Source organism: Octopus sinensis, linkage group LG2, assembly GCF_006345805.1.
Source record: "Octopus sinensis linkage group LG2, ASM634580v1, whole genome shotgun sequence".
Classification (NCBI taxonomy): domain Eukaryota; kingdom Metazoa; phylum Mollusca; class Cephalopoda; order Octopoda; family Octopodidae; genus Octopus; species Octopus sinensis.
In genome coordinates this window covers 206,388,161-206,412,506 of record NC_042998.1, presented here as the reverse complement: position 1 = coordinate 206,412,506, position 24,346 = coordinate 206,388,161, and the positions used below count along the sequence as shown (strand labels likewise).

Sequence of the window (24,346 nt, the reverse complement as noted above, 5' to 3'; positions counted from 1 at the left end):
AGTTATTTTTACGTAAAAGGAATATGATATAAACACCTGGTTTACTTCGGTGAATGCAATTAAAGACGGACATAGACAAAGATATCTACACGCATTTATATATATACTAGCAGCTAAGCCTGGTCTCACCCGGTCTGTTTGGATGATGTGGCTATGATCGTTTGCGTTTAGGCATAATCTATAACAGTGTTACTCAACCTTATCATTTCGGGTCCCCTGTTTCGATTGGAGCCCCCCCCCCCCCCACTGTCAGAAAACAGCTTCAGGAGTTATGAAGAAACAATTTGTACGTAGTCTGTTTCTGAGAGCTATTCTATTGAACCTCTGTCTAATCATTGAAACATTGATTTGAAATGGATGTGTGTTTGCGTGTATGTGTGTGTGTATGTATGTGCGTGTGTGCTTGCGCATGTGTATGTGAGAGAGAAGAAGAGAGACAGCATAGCTAAAGTTTTGGCTGACTGCCATCCTGTACTCCCCTTGTTGCTAGCGAAATGGTATGTGCGGCTGTGTGAGCAACTGGTTGTTTCAATAGCGGAACAAACAGGGGAATTCCATTAGAAAAAGTTTTAATCGATTTTCTCGGTAAGTCTGGGGGTTAGGAAAAAAATACAAACTGCATTCCAATCTGTGCACCCGTCTCCATATGTGTGCCATTTTTCACACGAATCCACCCAGCCGTTTGGCTGTGAACCTCAAGACAAGAAAGAATACAACAATCGCCCACGTCCAATTTATATTATAGATAAAATGGTTGGCTTCAGGAAGGACATCCAGTCATAGGAACAATTCCAAAACCAACATTGGGAGCTTGGTGCAATCCTGCCATTTTTCAGATCCTGTCAAACCATCCAACCCATGCCAGCATGGAAAACAGACATTAGATGATGATGAGGGTCTATACCAGTGGTTCTCAACAATGGTCCAAACGACCCTTCGGGGTCCCTATAAGATTTAGTTGTTAATAATTATGTCCAATAAACTGGTTTTAGTTCTGCAAGGAACAAAATATTTCAACAATGTTTTTCTTTTTGCAATTTCTAATAATATTTAATTAGAAAAATATGATGAGTTTTTTTTCAAACTTCAAATGTTTATTGGAATCCAGTAGGGCAAAATAAGAACCAAAGAGATTCACAGGTAAATTAAATAATTGAGAACCATTCGTCTACACCAGGAGTCACCAAACTTTTTTCATGACAGGCCAGATAAGTGCGAGAATGACGAGCATGGGCCACATAACCATTTCATTCAATACAATACAGTGGAGTGGAGCAGTGCTGCCTGACTGGCTCCCCATGCTGGTGGGACGTACAAGGCACCATTCGAACGTGGTTGACACCAGCCTCCCCTGCCCTGACTGGCCCTGTGCCAGTGGCACATAAAAGGTTTCATCTGAACATGGCCAATGCCAGTGCCAGCTGACTGGCCTCCATGCCAGTGGCACATAAAAAGCACCCGCTACACTCACGGAGTGGTTTGTGTTAGGAAGGACATCCAGCCGTAGAAACATTGCCAGATCAGACTGGTGCCTGGTGCAGCCTCTTGGCTTCCAAGCCCCAGTCAAACCGTCCAACCCATGCCAGCATAGAAAGCAGGTGCTAAAAAATGATGATGATGATGAATACAGTGTGTACATGAAAAATATATTTATTTAATTAGTGGTTCAGCAAAAAAGATTGACAGAATAAGTACCAGGCTTTAAAAACAGATTGAAAAATAATGAGGTTGATTCATTTGACTAAAATTCTTCAAGGAAGTGCCCCAGCATGGTCGCAGTCTAATATTTATTTACCAAAAAGTTATCAAAGAAGGTGACGTTAGCAATAAGATAATTATATCATACCCAGTGTACACATATCCGAATCTCACAACCTTAGCAGCAAAAATGGTTGGTGAGATTTGTGAAACTGAGGTTTGGTTTTTGAAGATCTCATCAATGTTTGCTTTGGAATTGCATCCAACCAAAAGAACTGCTTTCAAATGTTCATCAGTCAAACTTGTTCAATATGGTAACTTCACATTCTTTATCATCATCATCATCATTGTTTAACATCCATTTTCCATGCTGGTGGCACGTAAAAAGTACCATCCAATCATGGTCGATGCCGGCCTCCTCTGGCCCCTGTGCCGGTGGCACGTAAAAAAGCACCCACTACACGGTTCGACCGGGGTCTGGGAAGCCAGGAGGCTGCACCAGGCTCCAGTCTGATCTGGCAGTGTTTCTACAGCTGGATGCCCTTCCTAATGCCAACCACTGCGTGAATGTAGTGGGTGCTTTTTATGTGCCACCGGCACGGGCCAGAGACGGCTGGCATCGACCATGATCAGATGGTGCTTTGTACGTGCCACTAGCACGGAAGCCAGGTGGCACTGGCATTGTCCACATTTCATTTTTGGAAATGTTTGCTCACAGACGTTAGTTGTTTCCAAATATTGATGCCATACCTGAGATGATTGAAATCTCATTGCAGGTACTTACACAAAGTATATGTAATTTTCTAGATGGTATAATTTAATTTTTCATTATTGAATTGATAAAAGGTGGGTTTTTTCTAATTTATATATATATATATATATATGTATATTATATTTTGTGAAATCTGATTTAGTATTTCTAAATTGAATTTTTCCCTGGCTGGAATAATATTCCCTCATATTATTATAATATATATATGTGTGTGTCTTTATGTCTGTGTTTGGTTATAGCAGAAGACACAGGGGGCAATGCAGTGAGATTGAACTTGGAACTGTGGGCTTGGGAAGCAAACTTGTTGAGCTTACAGCTGTACCTGTGTGGAAATCCTTGATTTATTTACAAGACTCAAACACGGCACCTTAAGGAGCCAAGTCTAGCAGTCTCACCACTGAGCTTCAATGATGATATTCATGAATATATATTAAGGTTTTTCCCTATCAAATCAAAAAATCTTGTATGTTTCTTTAAAAAAAAAAAAATAAAGAGAAAAATCTCCAGATAAGTAATGTCAATATATAAAAAAAGTCCTTCCACATAAAATTCTTGTGTAATTTCCAGAGGATTAAAGCATAAATTGCATTGTGCATTGTTTGACAGAGAGGAAGATGTCCAGAAAGCTTTATGAATATGTTTAACTTTGGATGATTTCAACTGGCACAGTTCACTGCCAATATCCCACTTATCAGCGTTGGCTCCTGGCTGCATTCTAATTTGTTCGACAGACGGAACTATAAGGTTTTATGTTTTAAAGACGGAGACTTGTCATTTTTGTTGCAAGCTTAAGTATGGGATTGGCATGGGAATAATTAAATGGTAAAGAAAAAAAAGTTGAAGCGTAAACAGAACTGGGAGAATATTGGTAATGGAGATAGAGCAAAGAAGCAAATCAAACTATATGTACACGCACGCACACATATGTATTTATTATTCATTCACACACACACACACGCTTGCACATATATAAAAGGCAATCTTTATATCACATTTAAAGTGGACATATTGTCAGAATGCCAAACGCTGCGGCATTTGTCTTCAGGGGGTCCTCTCATATAGACACATGCTGTTTAAATGGACTTGCATATTATGCTACAATATCTTATTTCAGATTTTGCTTCCACGTCTGGTGGCCTATGCCAGGGGTGTAACCAGCCCACCTATGTAATGCATACCTTTCCCTCATCGGAAACTAAATTCTGCTTGTGAGGACCTGTTCAGGCAAGTGAAATCGAAATCTCGATGACTGGCATCTGTGCTAGTGGAGTGCTAAGAGAACCATCTGAGCGTGATCATTGCCAGAGCAACGAACTGGCATCCATGCTGGTGGCACGTAAAAAGCACCATTCACGCATGATTGTTACCAGCGTCGCCTTACTGGCACTTGTGCTGGAGCCACATGAAAAAATATTCGAGCGAGGTCATTACCAATGCCGCTGAACTGGCTTCTGTTCAAGTGGCACATAAAAGGCACCATTTGAGCGTGGCTGTTGCCAGTACCGCCTGATTGGCCCTCGTGCCGGTGGCATGTAAAATCACCCACTACACTCTCAGAGTGGTTGGCATTAGGAAGGGCATCCAGCCATAGAAACTCTGCCAGATCAAGATTGGAGCCTGGTGCAGCTATCTGGTTCACAAGACCTGTCAAATCGTCCAACCCATGCTAGCATGGAAAGCAGACGTTAAACGATGATGATGATGATGACTACTGTTTCAGCTATAGGAGTGAGGTCATCATCCTAGAGGAGTTTCCATGGGCAACCCGTCTTAAATTCCTCTCTTATGACTGGGAGGCCTATCAGCATAAATAGGAGTGGACTGATAACTGAACCCCAATGAACACCTACCTGCATACTAATTTAATTGCTGTACTCATTAACCCTCACTTGCTATTCATCAACTGGTAGCTTCTGCATTAACCAACACACACACATATCATCATCATCATCGTTTAACATCTGCTTTCCATGCTAGCATGGGTTGGACGGTTCGAGAAGCCAGAAGGCTGCACCAGGCTCCAGTCTGATCTGGCAGAGTTTCTACAGCTGGATGCCCTTCCTAATGCCAACCACTCCGTGAGTGTAGTGGGTGCTTTTTATGTTCCACCGGCATAGGTACCAGACAAGGCTGGCAAGCGGCCACGATGGGATGGTGCTTTTTACGTGCCAGGCGAGGCTGGCAACGGCCATGAACGGATGGTGTTTTTTACATGCCACCGGCACGAGGCTAGTTGAGGCAGCGCTGGCAACAGCCACGTTCGGATGGTTCTCTTATGTGCCACCGGCACTGGTATCACAGCTGCAATTTCCATTGATGCTGATTGATTTTGATTCTCACTTGCCTCAACAGGTCTTCACAAGTAGTTTTGTGTCCTAAGAAGGAAAGGTATGCATAAATGGACTGGCACTTCCCATGTAGAGGTCATGGGTTATGGTTTCACTTGTCCTGCCAAGTCTTCTCACGCAGAGCACACCATCATCATCCAAAATAATTAAAAAACCATGTGTTTGTAAAAGTTATTTTTGTTTTATATCATCCAGTCTTTCTGTGGTCACCCTGTATAAACATACACATCCATCCGTTTGTGGATGGATGTGTATGTGTATATGTTTATACAGGGTGACCACAGAAAGACTGGATGATATAAAACAAAAATAACTTTTACAAACACATGGTTTTTTAATTATTTTGGATGATGATGATGATATATATATATACACACTGCGCTTGAGGAGACCTATTGAGTGAAGTACATCAACATCAAAAATCAATGGAAATCGTAGTTGTGATCTCTGTGCCAGTGGCACGTAAAAAGCAAGTTGTGATCCCTTGCACCATCCGAATGTGGCCGATGCCAGCACCGCCTTGACTGGCTTCTGTGCCAGTGGCACGTAAAAAGCACCATCCCATCGTGGCCGCTTGCCAGCCTCGCCTGACACCTGTGCCAGTGGGACGTAAAAAGCACCCACTACACTCGTGGAGTGGTTGGCATTAGTAAGAGCATCCAGCTGTAGAAACACTGCCAAATCAGACTGGAGCCTGGTGCAGCTACCTGGCTTCCCAGTCCTAACTGTCCAATCCGTGCTAGCGTGGAAAACGGACGTTAAACGATGATGATACTCTTTTACTCTTTTATTTGTTTCAGTCATTTGACTGCAGCCATGCTGGAGCACCACCTTTAGTCAAACAAATCAACCCCGGGACTTATTCTTTGTAAGCCCAGTACTTATGACGGGGACGTAAACACACCAGCATCGGTTGTCAAGCAATGCTAGAGGGACAAACACAGACACACAAACATATACACACACATACATACACATATATATATATATATATATACATATACATACATACAACAGGCTTCTTTCAGTTTCCGTCTATCAAATCCACTCACAAGGCTTTGGTCAGCCCGAGGCTATAGCAGAAGACACTTGCCCAAGATGCCACGCAGTGGGACTGAACCCGGAACCATGTGGTTGGTTAGCAAGCTACTTACCACACAGCCACTCCTGCGCCTATGAGGGTTTTTTAAAATTATTTTATTTGGATAGAAACACTTTTAAATCCAGTTTCAGAAACTTCTGAAGCGATGTTCTGGTGATGCCTTGTTGAGCAGAGCAACGATAGGTCGAGGCTGATGGATCCTCTTAAGGACACTCTGTCGTACAGATTCCAGTGTGCTCAGGACCTCTTCTTGGAAGATCACCAACTGATCCAGTTCTTTCAAACTGGGTGATTAGGTTCTGAAACATGTCATTGCTTGGAGATGCTCTGACAGATGTTGCCGGTATTTTCTGAGTTTGAATAATTGATCTTTCACTGGAATAGAAAAAACTCCAGGAGTTTTACTTGTTGCTGGACATCACACGTAGCCATTTTAATCTCCAAGGGATTCTGGTATAACCTGCAAAAACAAAACAGAAAATTAAAAAGATTGAAGACAAAGAAGCTGTGACTTTTTCAAACTCTTCAAATTTTCAGTAGCCATTCTGCATGCACACACACACACACACACACACACACACACACACACTGCATATTCATGCTTGCTTGACATCTATAACTATCATTTACCCTTATCATGCAACCATGCAATTTCCAGACAAGGAAACACATACACACACACACACACACACATTATGTAGGTAGGGTTAAAATCTAAACTGCATCCTCTTGAAGCATATGTGTGCGTGTGTGTGTCGACTGGCTTCCGTGTCGGTGGCACGTGAAAAGCACCATCCGAATCGTAGGCGAAACCAGTGCCGCCTCGACTGGCTTCCATAAAATGCACCAATCCGACCATGGCTGATGCCAGCCTCGCCTGGCACCTGTGCAGGTGGCACGTAAAAGCACCTACCGATTGTGGCCGTTGCCAGCCTCGCCTGGCACCAGTGCAGGTGGCACGTAAAAAGCACCCACTACACTCACGGAGTGGTTGGCGTTAGGAAGGGCATCCAGCTGTAGAAACATTGCCAGATAAGACCGGAGCCTGGTGCAGCCTTCTGGCTTCCCAGATCCCCGGTCGAACCGTCCAACCCATGCTAGCATGGAGAACGGACGTTAAACGATGATGATATGGGCGCGGGAGTGGCTGTGTAGTAAGAAGCTTGCTTCCCAACCACATAGTTCTGGGTTCAGTCCCACTGTGTGGCACTTTAGGCAAGTGTCTTCCACTGTAGTCTCGGGCTGACCCCAATTTCTTGATTGCTTTAAATAATATATGAAACCTGTAGGTAACGTGTATTTCTGTAAAAACATGGTTATGGAAGGGTCAGAGTGAGATGACAGTTGCTGTTCAACATGAAGGACCGCAACAAGAAACCTATGATGCCATCTCGAAAAGGGTATGGAAGACCAAACTGACACCTTTCATTAAAAGTGGACTCCTGACTCCAAGACACCAAAGTAGACATGTTGAAGCATTGCCCCTCTATCAGCGATCAATGGAGTATCAATGACACTTGCTCCTGTTTCTTAATGAATTGTTATATAACTTAACGAGAGAAAGAGAGAGAGAGTAAGTAATTTAGTGAGCTGGAGCTGATGACAGAGGTGATAAGGTCATGGTGATGACAATGGCCTTTGTCGAGATTACGATGTGGGGAGGGCGGAGGGTGATGACAACAATGCTGCCACTGATGACGCTGACGGGGAAGAAAGAAAAAGAGGAACAGCGGCAATATTTAAGATGATTATGAAGGGGACAAAAGCGATATTCTTCTCAATGGTGGTGCTGAATAATAATGTGACAATAATTGTTGCCGCTGCTGCTCATGATGATGATGATGATGATGATGATGAGCAAGAAGTTGATGATGATGATGATGTCCAGGAACAATAACTCAAAAACAGCCATCACATTAAGAAAGATTTATGGACGTATCATTCATTTCCGGATCAACATCCGTGAACAGATTGGTAATTTGTTGCAGTGTTACACATGCATATATATATGTGCACATATACATACATGCAAATATAAATCACACATACAAGATCACATATATGCAGTTATACACACAAGCATATGCATACATCAACATACATACATACATACATACATATATATACTCACACACACACACACACATATATATATATAGGCTGGTTCATATACATTGAAAGACACAGATGTATATACACACAAGCAGCGACATATACATACAATTATACACACAAACAAGCTTTAACAGCCTCATGCACACATACACAATTCACATTCATATACACAAAGACTTCAACACATAGGCGCAGGAGTGGCTGTGTGGTAAGTAGCTTGCTTACCAACCACATGGTTCCGGGTTCAGTCCCACTGCGTGGCATCTTGGGCAAGTGTCTTCTGCTATAGCCCCGGGCTGACCAAAGCCTTGTGAGTGGATTTGGTAGACGGAAACTGAAAGAAGCCTGTCGTATATATGTATATATATATAAGTGTGTGTGTATGTGTTTGTGTGTCTGTGTTTGTCCCCCTAGCATTGTTTGACAACTGGTGCTGGTGTGTTTACGTCCCCGTCACTTAGCGGTTCAGCAAAAAGACACCGATAGAATAAGTACTGGGCTTACAAAGAATAAGTCCCGGGGTCGATTTGCTCGACTAAAGGCGGTGCTCCAGCATGGCCGCAGTCAAATGACTGAAACAAGTAAAAGAGTAAAGTGTATATACACACACATACAGTACTGTATATTTCTGCAAACACCTACACACACATTCAGAGAGACAGAGATAATTATATCTATACACGTAAACACACACACACACACACACAGGTGCAAATGTGGCTGTGTGGTTAATAAGTCTGCTTCCCAAACACATGGTTTTCAGTTCAGTCCCACTGCATGGCACCGTGGCTTAAGTGTCTTCTGCTATAGCCTCGGGCCGACCAAAGCCTTGTGAGTGGATTTGGTACACAGAAACTGAAAGAAGCCCATTGTGTGTGTGTGTGTATACTCTTTTACTTGTTTCAGTCATTTGACTGCGGCCATGCTGGAGCACCACCTTTAATCGAGCAACTCGACCCCGGGACTTATTCTTTTGAAAGCCCAGTACTTATGCTATCGGTCTCTTTTGCTGAACCGCTAAGTAACGGGGACAAACACAAACACACAAACACACTCATGCATATATATATATATATATACATATATATGACGGGCTTCTTTTCAGTTTCCGTCTACCAAATCCACTCACAAGGCTTTGTTCCTCCCCGAGGCCATAGTGGAAGACACTTGCCCAAGGTGCCACACAGTGGGACTGAACTCGGAACCATGTGATTGGTAAACAAGCTACTTGCCACACAGCCACTCCTATATGTATATGTACGTATTTGTGTGTCTGTGTTACCCCCTCCCCATTGCTTGACAGCCAATGTTGGTGTGTTTACAAACCCCGTAACTTAGCGGTTCGGCAAAAGGGATTGCTAGACTAAGTACTAGGCTTACAAAGAAGAAATCTTGTGAGGGAATTTGCTGGACAAAATCCATAATTTCCATCACTCATGAAATTGCTTTGCTGTTTAAGCAATATTTTAAAACACTACTCCACTAATCCATCGACTATTTCAGGTGTTATGTTCCCAAACCCCTCCACGATAGGTAAAAATCTGCAAAGTAGAAACGGTACTGTACTGTATATATATTTTTTTTTTTTCATAATTTGTATATATTAATTTTATTTTCACGTATTTAAGCTTTTATAAACTCTCCCTAAACTCTTAGGAGTACCTGTGTCTTCTCCGTTTTTGCGGGTGAGGGACATAGCTGGAGTAAGCATCTTCCTCTGGCACTTGGGTTCACTGCCAGAAACCTTAAAAGGTGCAGAATGTTTGGGCGACATTGTAGGACTTGAAATAAATTCACAATTTTGCACCATGCTCAAAAGGTGTTTTATACGTGCCCCGGCACGGGAGCCAGTCAGTGGCCCTGGCAATGATCACACTCAGATGGTGCTTTTAATGTTCCACTGGCACACGTGCCAATCAGGTGGTACCGTCATTGGGCATGTCAGTGATTTTGATTTGATTTCACTTGCCTCAATAGGTCTTTGTAAGCAAAGTTTATATATATACTAGCAGTATCGCCCGGCGTTGCTCGGGTTGTAAGGGAAATAACTATATAAGCATTTTTAGAGAGTTATAGCCAAAAAATAGCAAAAAAATGCATTAAAAATTGAAAAAAAATTAAGGTAAATTTTTTTTTTAAATCGTTGACACATCGTAGATATTTTCAGAGAGTTACTTCCCTTATATAAAAGCGAAAAAATGCATTAAAATGGAAAAATATGATGGTAAATTTTTTTTAAATCGTAGACTCATCGTAGACGCGCGCTAATACCCAGAAGGGCTCGATATGAATCACGACTATAAGATACCCGCTTTTGGTTAAACTGCACCGCAAAATGTGGGAGTAGTTACGAATCTAAATCGTAGGAGACAGACACACAACTTCACTCTTATATAAAGATGCTTTTTTTTTTCAGTCATAGAATTAGATTTATGAAGGTCTTCAGTAGAAAATCCTTCAAATTCTGACTCGCTGCTTGATATAATGAAATTTGTATCCATTTTTTGTCAGAATTACAAATTTTGAAAACACAATAGGAACAAATTTCGGAAAAAAATCTCCCATAATTCACGGAATTAAAATTACACTTCGATTTTTGTACAAAACTGTATTTGAAGTGTTTACGAAGTATAATACGTGTTTTCACGAATGTACTAAAGAGATTTACTCTGATATTCTCATTTAAATATGAATAGGTAAATTCGGGCGGTTTGGTAACGAAAGGGTTTATATAAGTGTTGTCTGTTTATACATAAACACTGTTTCATACTTTCAGTTTAGTCTTCCTCAAATCACTCTGTCGCTATTTACTCTCTTCCAAGAACATTTTCACTCACTCTTATCTGTTAGCTTGCCATACATTTTACTCATGTATCTATCAGCGTGATAGACAGAAACAAATATTACATCTAGTTTCACTTTATTCGTTGCACACTGTGTGTGTGCGTTTGCGTGTGCTGTAAACCAGACTAAGAAAAGCATTTGACATACACACCAGAATGTGAGTTTTCTGTAAATTTTGCTTAATTGGAGTTTAAATTTTAAAAACCGGACCTGGCAAAACCCGATGCATTCTACTCTTAAAAATGCTAGGTAAATTGTAATTGAAGAAATCCTATATTGTAGATTTCTATAACTGACAAAGGGAGGCAGATAAAATCTGCCTTTTATAATAAGAGATCTACATATACACGTGGCACTCCATCAGATATGACAACAAGGGTTCCAGTTGATCCGATAAACAGAACAACCTGCTCATGAACAGACACGTGGACCCTTAATGTAGTTCTCGGGGGAGATTCAGCATGACACAGTGTGTGACAAGGCTGGCCCTTTGTAATACAGGTACAACAGAAACAGGAAGAAAGAGTGAGAGAAAGTTGTGGTGAAAGAATACAGCAGGGTTTGCCACCACCCCGTGGCAGAGCTTCGTAGAGCTTTAAGTGTTTTCACTCAAAACACCTGGTGTGGGGATTGAAACTGCGATCCCATGACTGTGAGTCCACTACCCTAACCACTAGGCCATTGTGCATCCACACACACATATATACAGCATTGGGCCTCACAGAGGCAAAGTGGCTGAATTCCTTTCAAGTGTTGGGCCTCACAGAGGCAATGGCCGAGACCTTTGGCATTATGTCATGCTTGAGAAGAAGAAGACGACTCATATACATATACAAATATATATACAATATATACATATGCACACATCATCATTTTTTCATCTTTAGCTAAGCATCCACTTCTCCATGCTTGCATGGGTTGGACAAGACTTTTTGGAGACAGTATTCTGTGACCAAATGTCCTTCCTGGTGTCTATCTCTGTTTGCAGGAAACCTTATTCTAAATGGTTTTTGCCTGACTTGTGGAGCATAGATTGTGAGGAATACAAACAAACCAACCTCACTGCTGCCAAAGTGGTGTCAATAGAACTTGACACACCAAACACAAACATGCATTTGGCAATCTTCTGGACAGTTTCCACCTACCAGCTTCAACTAGAAGGTATTGGTAAGCTGAAGGTTATAGTAGGAGACAAAGTGTTTCGTGGAGACAAAAGTGACACCTTTTGGGGCAATTAAGGTGCCAGAGACACATCATCATCATCATGGTTTAATATCCGCTTTCCATGCTGGCATGGATTGGACAGTTTGAGGACTGGTGAACCAGAGGCTGCACCTGGCTCAGTCTGATCTGGCAAAGTTTCTACAGCTGGATGCCCTTCATAAGGCCAACCACTCCGAGAGTGTAGTGGATGCTTTTACATGCCATCAGCATGAGGACCAGTCAGGTGGTTCTGGCAACGACCAGGCTCAAATGTTGTCTTTCACATGCCAGCAGCACATGTTCCGGTAAGGCAACACTGGCAACAATCCATTAATAATAATTACTGTTATTATCATTCTTTAAACTCAGATTTTTAAATGTCTGAATGCATACATAGGCACAGGAGTGGCTGTGTGGTAAGTAGCTTGCTAACCAACCACATGGTTCCAGGTTCAGTCCCACTGCATGGCATCTTGGGCAAGTGTCTTCTGCTATAGCCCCGGGCCGACCAATGCCTTGTGAGTGGATTTGGTAGACGGAAACTGAAAGAAGCCTGTCGTATATACGTATATATATATATATATATATATATATGTGTGTGTTTGTGTGTTTGTCCCCCTAGCATTGCTTGACAACCGATGGTGGTGTGTTTACGTCCCCGTCACTTAGCGGTTCGGCAAAAAGAGACCGATAGAATAAGTACTGGGCTCACAAAGAATAAGTCCCGGGGTCGATTTCCTCGACTAAAGGCGGTGCTCCAGCATGGCCGCAGACAAATGACTGAAACAAGTAAAAGAGTAAAGAGTATATGTTATGAGAACTACATTTTAAAAATATTTTCAGTTAAGCCCTATAAAACTTTTTGTTTCTCTGACATTTGCAAGACAGACCTTAGCTTGATGGCACTTTTAGAAAGGTGCACACCATTGATAGAGAAGGTATTAGAGTTATTGCAGTTGTATAAAGAAGTAGAGTTCTGTGTCCTGTGAATATCTTCCTCTGCTCTCTGTAACTTCAAGACTATTTTGTCACAGGCAGGAATAAGAAACTGGCTGACTTTTTTGGCCCTTTTCTTATTTTGATTACACTCTGTCATATAACACTAAAACATACTGTAATTGTGGCACTCCGTCAGTTACGACGACGAGGGTTCCAGTTGATCCGATCAACAGAACAACGTGCTCGTGAAATTAACATGCAAGTGGCTGAGCACTCCACAGACACATGTACCTATTTCTTTACTACCCACAAGGGGCTAAACACAGAGGACAAACAAGGACAGTCAAAGGGATTAAGTCAATTACATCAACTCCAGTGCGTGACTGGTACTTAATTTATCGACCCCGAAAGGATGAAAGGCAAAGTCGACCTCAGCAGAATTTGAACTCAGAACGTAACAGCAAGCGAAATACCGCTAAGCATTTCGCCCGGCGTGCTAACAATTCTGCCAGCTCGCCACCTTTAGCACTCCACAGACACATGTACCCTTAATGTAGTTCTCGGGGGAGATTCACCGTGACACAGAGTGTGACAAGTCTGGCCCCTTTGAAATACAGGTACAACAGAAACAGGCAGAAAGAGTGAGAGAAAGTTGTTGTGAAAGAGTACAGCAGGAGTCGCCAACCTACCCCTGACGGAGCCTCGTGGAGCTTTAGGTGTTTTCACTCGATAAACACTCACAATGCTCGGTCTGGGAATCGAAGCCGCAATCTTATGACTGCGAGTCCACTGCCCTAACCACTGGACCATTGCGCCTCCACCATACTGTAATACTATAACACAGACCTATTTATCATCTCTCTTACGTAACTCTCCTTGTACTTGGAGCTGGCTGTCACCTCTGCAACAATGCAACCTGCCGTTTAGATGACAGTACTTACAGGTATCGTAGCTACCTTGTTTATAACACAATTCCAGAAGACGCAACCAGACTGGATTCATTAAAATGTGTAGCAAATGGAAACGACAGACGGAATCTCTTAACGATGTTTCTCTTCTCCTCTCTCTCTCTCTCTTTCCTTCTCTCTCTGTCTTACGTTTTCTTCTTCGTTTGCTTTCTTTCTTCTCATTCAGCCTCCTAGTATCTCACTTAGCATCTTTTGCTTGTTCCAGTCGTTGGACTGTGGTCATGCTGGGGCAATGCTTTGAATAAATCAACCTCAGCCGTTATGTATTTTATCTGGTGCTTCTTCTGTCAATTTCTTTTGTGGAAACATTAAACCCATAGAGATGTAATCAAACCAACACCGGTTGCCAAGTGGTGGTGGTGGTGGCAGCAAAGATAAACACACACACACACACACATGTACATTATTTACATTTGACAGATATTTGTCCTCATCATGTTTGTTGATAAAACAACGTTTCGGCTGATAAACCCTCCAGCCTTCTTCAGGTGTCCTGGGGAAATTTCGAATCTGGGTTCTATGCAATTATGGAGTGAATTTTAGGGCTTATAAATCTAATATTTTCCCATCCTTCCTTAATACCAGTTCCCATATGCTGTTCATATCTGCAATCAGTCTGCTTAAGAGGTTGTTGTGTCCTAGCATATGTGCTGCTTCTTTTAGTTTCCGTATTTTCCAGTGGTGTTCTCTGTCTATTATTTTAACTTCATCCCACAGGGGGAGGTGGTCTCCATTTTCCCATACATGATCAGCTATACCCGATTTATCAATATCTCCTCATGTCACAGCTTTGCGATGTTCCCCTACCCTTATTTTGAGGAGGTGGCATGTTTTACCTTTGTATAACCTACAACAGCTGCATGGGATGGAGTACGTGCAGTCTTTGGTCATATTCTCTTCTATTGGTGGTTTCACTCAAAGGAGATATTTGCAAAGTGTTGTATTACTCTTGAATACCGTCCTGATGTCATATAGGCCGCATATCTTTTGTATCTCTTGGGAGAGGCCTTTCACTGAAGGTTGACAGACTGCAGTCAGTTTATGGGTTTCATCCCCTCTTCATAATAATGTACTAAATTCCTCATCTCTCAAATATAGAACTACACACGCATGTAGTATAAATTCAGATTATACAATAGAAGCTGCTCCATAATGTAAACATTACCAAGTGTCGCATAATGTATGTTGCGCAAATGCCAGAGAAAAGACATCATCATCATCATCATCATTTAACATCTGTTTTCCATGCTAGCATGGGTTGGAACATTTGAGTGGAGCTGGCAAGGCTGGAGCACTGCAGCAGACTCTAGCTGTTTGTTTTGGGCTGGATGCCCTTCCTAATGCCAACCACTTTAGAGAGTGTACTGGGTGCTTTCACATGGCACCAGACATCATCATCATCATCATCATTTAGCATCCGTTGTCCATGTTGGCATAGGTTGGACGGTTTGATGAGGACTGGTAAGCTAGGAGGCAGCACCAGACTCCAGTCTGATTTGGTATGGTTTTTCTACGGCTGGATGCCCTTCCTAATGCCAACCACTCCAAGAATGTAATGTGTGCTTTTACATGCCACCAGCACAGGTGCCATTTCTGTGACACCGGTATCTACCATGACTGAGTTTATTTCGCTTGATGAGTTTTCTTCTCAAGCATGACATAATGCCAAAGGTCATGGTTGTTGCCTCCATGAGGCCCAACACCTGAAAGAGGAGCAATAGTCATCATCATCATTTAATGTCCGTTGTCCATGCTAGCATGGGTTGGACGGTTCAACCAGGGTCTGGTAAGCCATGGAGGCTGCACCAGGCTCTAGTCTGATTTGGCAGTGTTTCTACAGCTGGATGCCTTTCCTAACGTCAACCACTCAGTGAGTGTAGTGGGTGTTTTTTACGTACCACCGGCACAGGGGCCAGAGCAGGCTGGCAAACGGCCACGATCGGTTGGTGCTTTTATGTGTCACCGACACGGACGCCAGTCAGGTGGCGCTGGCATCTGCCACGTTCGGACGAATCTCAATGGTGATAGGAAATTACCCCAGAAGTAATCATAAAAATGAGATATCTATTTGCAGCTTATCAATGCTGCACAGCCTTACAACAGGCTTCCACATGGTTTCCATTTACCAAATCTATTCACAAGGCATTCGTTAGTCTGGGGCTAAAGTAGAAGACACTTGCTCAATGTGCTGTGCAGTGAAACTGAACCGAAAACCACAAAGTTGAAAAACAACCTTCTTAACCATACAACCATTCTTTCATTCAAGTTTTTTGTTTCTTTATTTTTTCTTCCGCATTCTCTCTTTTCCTTCAAATCATTTCTAAGTTTTTTACGACATTTTTTACTTTATTTTTCTTCTTTTCATTTTTCATTCATTCATTCATAATTTTTTCTTCTTTCTTTCACCAAATCATTTTCTCTTTCTCAAATATTTTCTTCAATTTTTCTTTTCATTTATCATCGTTTTCTCTTGTGCTTCGTTATCATTTCTTCCTATTTTCATTGGTTTCCTCCGTTCGTTATTTATTTCCATGTGTCATTGTTGTTAAGTTCTCATTAGAATAATTCACCTGCTAACGGCAGCAGACACACAGACAGACATCTCATAATAATGCTGACGATATCTCTAGACAGACATGTTTTAACAGATACACTAAGCTTTGAGGAATGGCAGACAACAGGAGAATAAAAGTGCAACGGCGCTAATCTCAGAAGAATCGGAAAAACACTTTATTCTATACAGTTTTATTTCTAAACATGACAGATAGATCCAAGCAACAGCAGAGAATTGGTTAAGAGACTTTATGCTGACTCCACTGCTTTGGATTTCTGAACCAATTTTGTAATTCCTCTCTACCGAGGCACAATAACTGTGCCTTTGGAGTTAACCCCTTTTAATGTCAACTGGCCCCAGACCCTGCCTAGTTGTGATAAAAATCTGTCTGCTTTAAGCTGTTTGGATTTCAGTATCAACCTCCTATCGTAAGACTAAGCAATAATGTTTCTTATTTCTTTATTACCCACAAGGGGCTGAACATAAAGGGGACAAACAAGGACAGACAAAGGCACCAAGCAATAATGTTTTTATTACTTCTTCACCATCTACTCTCTCTCTCTCTTGCTCTCTCTCTCTTTATCTTACTCTCCAACTCACTTTCTTTTCATTATTTACATTTGATGGATATTTATCTTCAACTTGTTTGTTGTTAAGACAACGTTTCGGCTGATATACCCTCCAGCCTTCATCAGGTGTCTTGGGGAAATTTCGAACTTGGGCTCTCATTCCTAAGGTATTTTTTTATGTTATCAGCAGCGGCGGCGTCATTCAGGTCACTGCCTGGAATCGAACTCAGAATCTTGGGGTGAGTAGCCCATGCTCTTAATCACTATGCCATATGCCTGTGGGCATCTGGCGTAAAACTGTATCACTTTCTTTTCCTTTCCAACTGGAGCATCCATGTATCTCTTCTACAAGACTGTCCCTTCTATACCTTAAATTTCTCAACTGGCACAAAGCCACTTCCCCTAAATACTACTCACCCACTCCCAGTTGAGAGGTTCTTGTCTTACAAGGTACTTGGTGACCCTGTGGGTGCTAGAACCACACAAAAAGCATTCAGTACTCTGTGTAAAATGGTTGGCATTAGGAAGGGCATCCAGCCATAGAAACCATGTCAAAACAGACAACTGGAACCTGGTGCAGCTCCTGTCAAACTGTGCTACCCGTCCCAGCATGGACATTAACCCTTTTGTTACCATATTTCTGTTGAGATGCTCAGTGTTTCTTTCAATTAATTTCAAATATAACAAAGAATTTAGTAAAATAACTTAGTTATCATTCAGCTAGTGTTAGGAACATAAATTGTGACTAAGGTTTGGTGGAAGATTTTAATTCAAAACTTATGAAAACAAGACTTTGTACTCAGAGCCAGAGCCTGTTTCAGCCGGGTTGGTATCAAAAGGGTTAAGAATTGTTTCTCTATTATATATTTTAACCCTTTTGTTACCATATTTCTGTTGAGATGCTCTCTGTTTCTTTCAATTAATTTCAAATATAACAAAGAATTTAGTAAAATAACTTAGTTATCATTCAGCTAGTGTTAGGAACATAAATTGTGACTAAGGTTTGGTGGAAGATTTTAATTCAAAACTTATGAAAACAAGACTTTGTACTCAGAGCCAGAGCCTGTTTCAGCCGGGTTGGTATCAAAAGGGTTAAGAATTGTTTCTCTATTATATATTTTAACCCTTTTGCTACCGTATTTCTGTTGAGATGCTCTCTGTTTCTTTCAATTAATTTTAAATATAACAAAGAATTTAGTAAAATAACTTAGTTATCATTCAGCTAGTGTTAGGAACATAAATTGTGACTAAGGTTTGGTGGAAGATTTTAATTCAAAACTTATGAAAACAAGACTTTGTACTCAGAGCCAGAGCCTGTTTCAGCCGGGTTGGTATCAAAAGGGTTAAGAATTGTTTCTCTATTATATATTTTAACCCTTTTGTTACCATATTTCTGTTGAGATGCTCTGTGTTTCTTTCAATTAATTTCAAATATAACAAAGAATTTAGTAAAATAACTTAGTTATCATTAAGCTGGTGTTAGGAACATAAATTGTGACTAAGGTTTGGTGGAAGATTTTAATTCAAAACTTATGAAAACAAGACTTTGTACTCAGAGCCAGAGCCTGTTTCAGCCGGGTTGGTATCAAAAGGGTTAAGAATTGTTTCTCTATTATATATTTTAACCCTTTTGCTACCGTATTTCTGTTGAGATGCTCTCTGTTTCTTTCAATTAATTTTAAATATAACAAAGAATTTAGTAAAATAACTTAGTTATCATTCAGCTAGTGTTAGGAACATAAATTGTGACTAAGGTTTGGTGGAAGATTTTAATTCAAAACTTATGAAAACAAGACTTTGTACTCAGAGCCAGAGCCTGTTTCAGCCGGGTTGGTATCAAAAGGGTTAAGAATTGTTTCTCTATTATATATTTTAACCCTTTTGTTACCATATTTCTGTTGAGATGCTCTGTGTTTCTTTCAATTAATTTTAAATATAACAAAGAATTTAGTAAAATAACTTAGTTATCATTCAGCTAGTGTTAGGAACATAAATTGTGACTAAGGTTTGGTGGAAGATTTTAATTCAAAACTTATGAAAACAAGACTTTGTACTCAGAGCCAGAGCCTGTTTCAGCCGGGTTGGTATCAAAAGGGTTAAGAATTGTTTCTCTATTATATATTTTAACCCTTTTGTTACCATATTTCTGTTGAGATGCTCTCTGTTTCTTTCAATTAATTTCAAATATAACAAAGAATTTAGTAAAATAACTTAGTTATCATTCAGCTAGTGTTAGGAACATAAATTGTGACTAAGGTTTGGTGGAAGATTTTAATTCAAAACTTATGAAAACAAGACTTTGTACTCAGAGCCAGAGCCTGTTTCAGCCGGGTTGGTATCAAAAGGGTTAAGAATTGTTTCTCTATTATATATTTTAACCTTTTGTTACCATATTTCTGTTGAGATGCTCTCTGTTTCTTTCAATTATTTTAAATATAACAAAGAATTTAGTAAAATAACTTAGTTATCATTCAGCTAGTGTTAGGAACATAAATTGTGACTAAGGTTTGGTGGAAGATTTTAATTCAAAACTTATGAAAACAAGACTTTGTACTCAGAGCCAGAGCCTGTTTCAGCCGGGTTGGTATCAAAAGGGTTAAGAATTGTTTCTCTATTATATATTTTAACCTTTTGTTACCATATTTCTGTTGAGATGCTCTGTGTTTCTTTCAATTAATTTTAAATATAACAAAGAATTTAGTAAAATAACTTAGTTATCATTCAGCTAGTGTTAGGAACATAAATTGTGACTAAGGTTTGGTGGAAGATTTTAATTCAAAACTTATGAAAACAAGACTTTGTACTCAGAGCCAGAGCCTGTTTCAGCCGGTTGGTATCAAAAGGGTTAAGAATTGTTTCTCTATTATATATTTTAACCCTTTTGTTACCATATTTCTGTTGAGATGCTCTCTGTTTCTTTCAATTAATTTCAAATATAACAAAGAATTTAGTAAAATAACTTAGTTATCATTCAGCTAGTGTTAGGAACATAAATTGTGACTAAGGTTTGGTGGAAGATTTTAATTCAAAACTTATGAAAACAAGACTTTGTACTCAGAGCCAGAGCCTGTTTCAGCCGGGTTGGTATCAAAAGGGTTAAGAATTGTTTCTCTATTATATATTTTAACCCTTTTGTTACCATATTTCTGTTGAGATGCTCTCTGTTTCTTTCAATTAATTTCAAATATAACAAAGAATTTAGTAAAATAACTTAGTTATCATTCAGCTAGTGTTAGGAACATAAATTGTGACTAAGGTTTGGTGGAAGATTTTAATTCAAAACTTATGAAAACAAGACTTTGTACTCAGAGCCAGAGCCTGTTTCAGCCGGGTTGGTATCAAAAGGGTTAAGAATTGTTTCTCTATTATATATTTTAACCCTTTTGTTACCATATTTCTGTTGAGATGCTCTGTGTTTCTTTCAATTAATTTTAAATATAACAAAGAATTTAGTAAAATAACTTAGTTATCATTCAGCTAGTGTTAGGAACATAAATTGTGACTAAGGTTTGGTGGAAGATTTTAATTCAAAACTTATGAAAACAAGACTTTGTACTCAGAGCCAGAGCCTGTTTCAGCCGGTTGGTATCAAAAGGGTTAAGAATTGTTTCTCTATTATATTTTTAACCCTTTTGTTACCATATTTCTGTTGAGATGCTCTGTTTCTTTCAATTAATTTTAAATATAACAAAGAATTTAGTAAAATAACTTAGTTATCATTCAGCTAGTGTTAGGAACATAAATTGTGACTAAGGTTTGGTGGAAGATTTTAATTCAAAACTTATGAAAACAAGACTTTGTACTCAGAGCCAGAGCCTGTTTCAGCCGGGTTGGTATCAAAAGGGTTAAGAATTGTTTCTCTATTATATATTTTAACCCTTTTGTTACCATATTTCTGTTGAGATGCTCTGTGTTTCTTTCAATTATTTTAAATATAACAAAGAATTTAGTAAAATAACTTAGTTATCATTCAGCTAGTGTTAGGAACATAAATTGTGACTAAGGTTTGGTGGAAGATTTTAATTCAAAACTTATGAAAACAAGACTTTGTACTCAGAGCCAGAGCCTGTTTCAGCCGGGTTGGTATCAAAAGGGTTAAGAATTGTTTCTCTATTATATATTTTAACCTTTTGTTACCATATTTCTGTTGAGATGCTCTGTGTTTCTTTCAATTAATTTTAAATATAACAAAGAATTTAGTAAAATAACTTAGTTATCATTCAGCTAGTGTTAGGAACATAAATTGTGACTAAGGTTTGGTGGAAGATTTTAATTCAAAACTTATGAAAACAAGACTTTGTACTCAGAGCCAGAGCCTGTTTCAGCCGGGTTGGTATCAAAAGGGTTAAGAATTGTTTCTCTATTATATATTTTAACCCTTTTGTTACCATATTTCTGTTGAGATGCTCTGTGTTTCTTTCAATTATTTTAAATATAACAAAGAATTAGTAAAATAACTTAGTTATCATTCAGCTAGTGTTAGGAACATAAATTGTGACTAAGGTTTGGTGGAAGATTTTAATTCAAAACTTATGAAAACAAGACTTTGTACTCAGAGCCAGAGCCTGTTTCAGCCGGGTTGGTATCAAAAGGGTTAAGAATTGTTTCTCTATTATATATTTTAACCCTTTTGTTACCATATTTCTGTTGAGATGCTCTGTGTTTCTTTCAATTAATTTCAAATATAACAAAGAATTTAGTAAAATAACTTAGTTATCATTCAGCTAGTATTAGGAACATAAATTGTGACTAAGGTTTGGTGGAAGATTTTAATTCAGAACTTTTGAAAACAAGACATTTGTACTCAGAGCCAGAGGCAGTTTCAGCCAGGTCAGTATCAAAAAGGTTAAGTGATGATTATGATGGTTTAACTGAAGAACATTGGACAAGAATTTGGTGGCGATGGCTTAGTCAGTTAAATCAGTCCAGTACTTAACTGGTTCTTTATTTTATTGACTCTAAACTCATGGAAAGAAAAGCTGACCCCAGCATGAATGTGTACTCAGGATTAAAAGAAAGGCCACAAGACATTTTGTGTAATGCTCTACTGATTCTGCTAATCCACTGCCATGAAAGTACCATCTTAATGATAGGGGAACACACATGTCCAGCCCAGTTAAGAGTACCCCTGATGCGCCGTGCAATATGATATGCTTGAGAAGACCTGTTGAGTCAAGTAAAACCAATATTGTAGCTGTGGCCAGTGCCCCCTCACGGGCTCCTGTGCCAGTGGCACGTAAAAAGCATGATCTGAATGCAATCGATGCCAGGCCCGCCTGACTGGCTCCCATGCCAGGGGCACATAAAAAGCACCATCTGAACATGGCCAATGTCAATAAACACTGACTGGCTCTCGTGCTGGTGGTCGTAAAAAGCACCAACCGAAATGTGGATTTGGTAGATGGAAACTGAATGAAGCCCATCATGTATATGTGTGTGTGTGTGTGTGTGTGTGTGCATGCGTGTGTTTGTATCTGTGCTTGTACGCCCACCGTCACTTGACAACCAACGTTGGTGTGTTCACGTCCCATAATTTAGCAGTTCGGCAAAAGAGACTGATAGATTAAGTAGTAGGCTTACAAAGAATAAGTCTTGGGGTTGATTTGTTCAACTTAAGGTGGTGCTCCAGCATGGCTGCTGTCAAATGACTGAAACAAATAATATACATATATACTACTACTTTCTGTGAGTAATTTGAATTTCCCTCAAAATAAGTTAAAGAATTCCAAACCTACAGTTTGGGACAAAAATTTTAGAATCATAAATATCTCCATTTTTGTGTGAACATTTTGCCGTCACCTCTTCCTTGAGTATCAGATTATGTAAAATGCCTTTATTGTAACAACACAATTAAATGCACGCTAAAAGTATGACACCACAATTAAATGCACGCTAAAAGTATGGACGTAAACACCAGCTAACCTTATCTTCTTCTTGACATACCTTTTATTGCAATTGCATTATTAAACACGCGGAGAATAAGAAGAAAAAAAAAGAAAAAGAAAAGAAAAATACTATTTATAGTTTTGCTCTGCTCGTACATGACTCTATTCACAAGTACTGCTTATAGTCGGCCCCTCCTTTGATTTTTCTCAAAGTCAAGGTCACTGTTTCACAAGTTCCATCAACACTGTTGCGGTCAATTTGAACTCTATTTGACCGACCGTTCTTCATCTCACTTCATGAGCTATTTACTACTGCTGCTATCAGAATTTACTGCAGTTACTACTATCGCTACAATTAGAAACATTCAAGTTGACGATGAAACCGAAATATCTTTCTCCGGGTCTGAAGTATACCGGTGGCACCAACGAAAAATCCCTTTCTTTCTCTGTGCTGGGAGAAAAGAGAATTTACTATAAAAACAAACCCCCAGCCCTCCCCCCAACGTATAATTTACTTTAAAAAGAAATACTTTAAAAGGGAAAAACGTGAGAATAAAAAAGAAAAATTAATAATCTAATTTAACAATAGACAAAAACATGTGCCTTCTCGCACATAAACACAGTATTCACACATGCGCAGATGCAATTATTGAAGTACTAAATGGCACGTCAAATGATATTTAATCGAGTGGAACATGTTACATGCATATCAATATTCTAAAGTTTGGACATACTATCCCTTATCCTAAAGCTGCTTCAGACAATTAGGAAGGGTTCCCGACTCGTTGCACCGTCTGCTTTCAATCTTGGATTGTGATTCGGCTCAGCCCAAACTCTCTCAGTTTTAGTCTGCTGTTGCCTACTCCTACAAGGATTGCACCTGTTTTTGTTCCTGATTTAACCCCGATTTGTCCTAGAGCCCATAGAGGATTGTTTTTAGTCAACCATCCATCATGTCAGCTACCTACGCATCGAAACTGAGATCTGCAAGTAGGGCTTCTCATCAAGATGATGGTCCTACCAACAGTCAGCTCAACGAACAGTTGCTGTTGCTCAAACAAGAGGTTGAGCACCTAAAGTCTGTTGTTGCTCTCTTACTGAATAAACAGTCTCCTGTTGACGCAGAGTCACCCTTGATTTCTTCCCTGGAGACGTCCAAACCGAAGAGAACAAAATCGAGGCGGCCAAAGAAGGAGAAGGAACCGGCAGTCGTTTCTGCACATGATCGTTCCCGTGCGGATTCTTCCTCATCTGCCTTTTCGGTCCCGGAGGTTCCCCAACCTAATTTGAGGAGCGTAGACTCAAACCCACCTGAAGACCGTTGTTCTCCCCAAATGAAGAAACGTCGT

General features: G+C 40.0%; 1 protein-coding gene across 1 annotated transcript in view; it reads left to right on the top strand.

The window, feature by feature from the left end:
- LOC115231120 (regulator of G-protein signaling 7) overlaps window positions 1–24,346 on the top strand; it is a 343,368-nt gene that overhangs the window by 176,350 nt on the left and 142,672 nt on the right. The window lies entirely within an intron of this gene.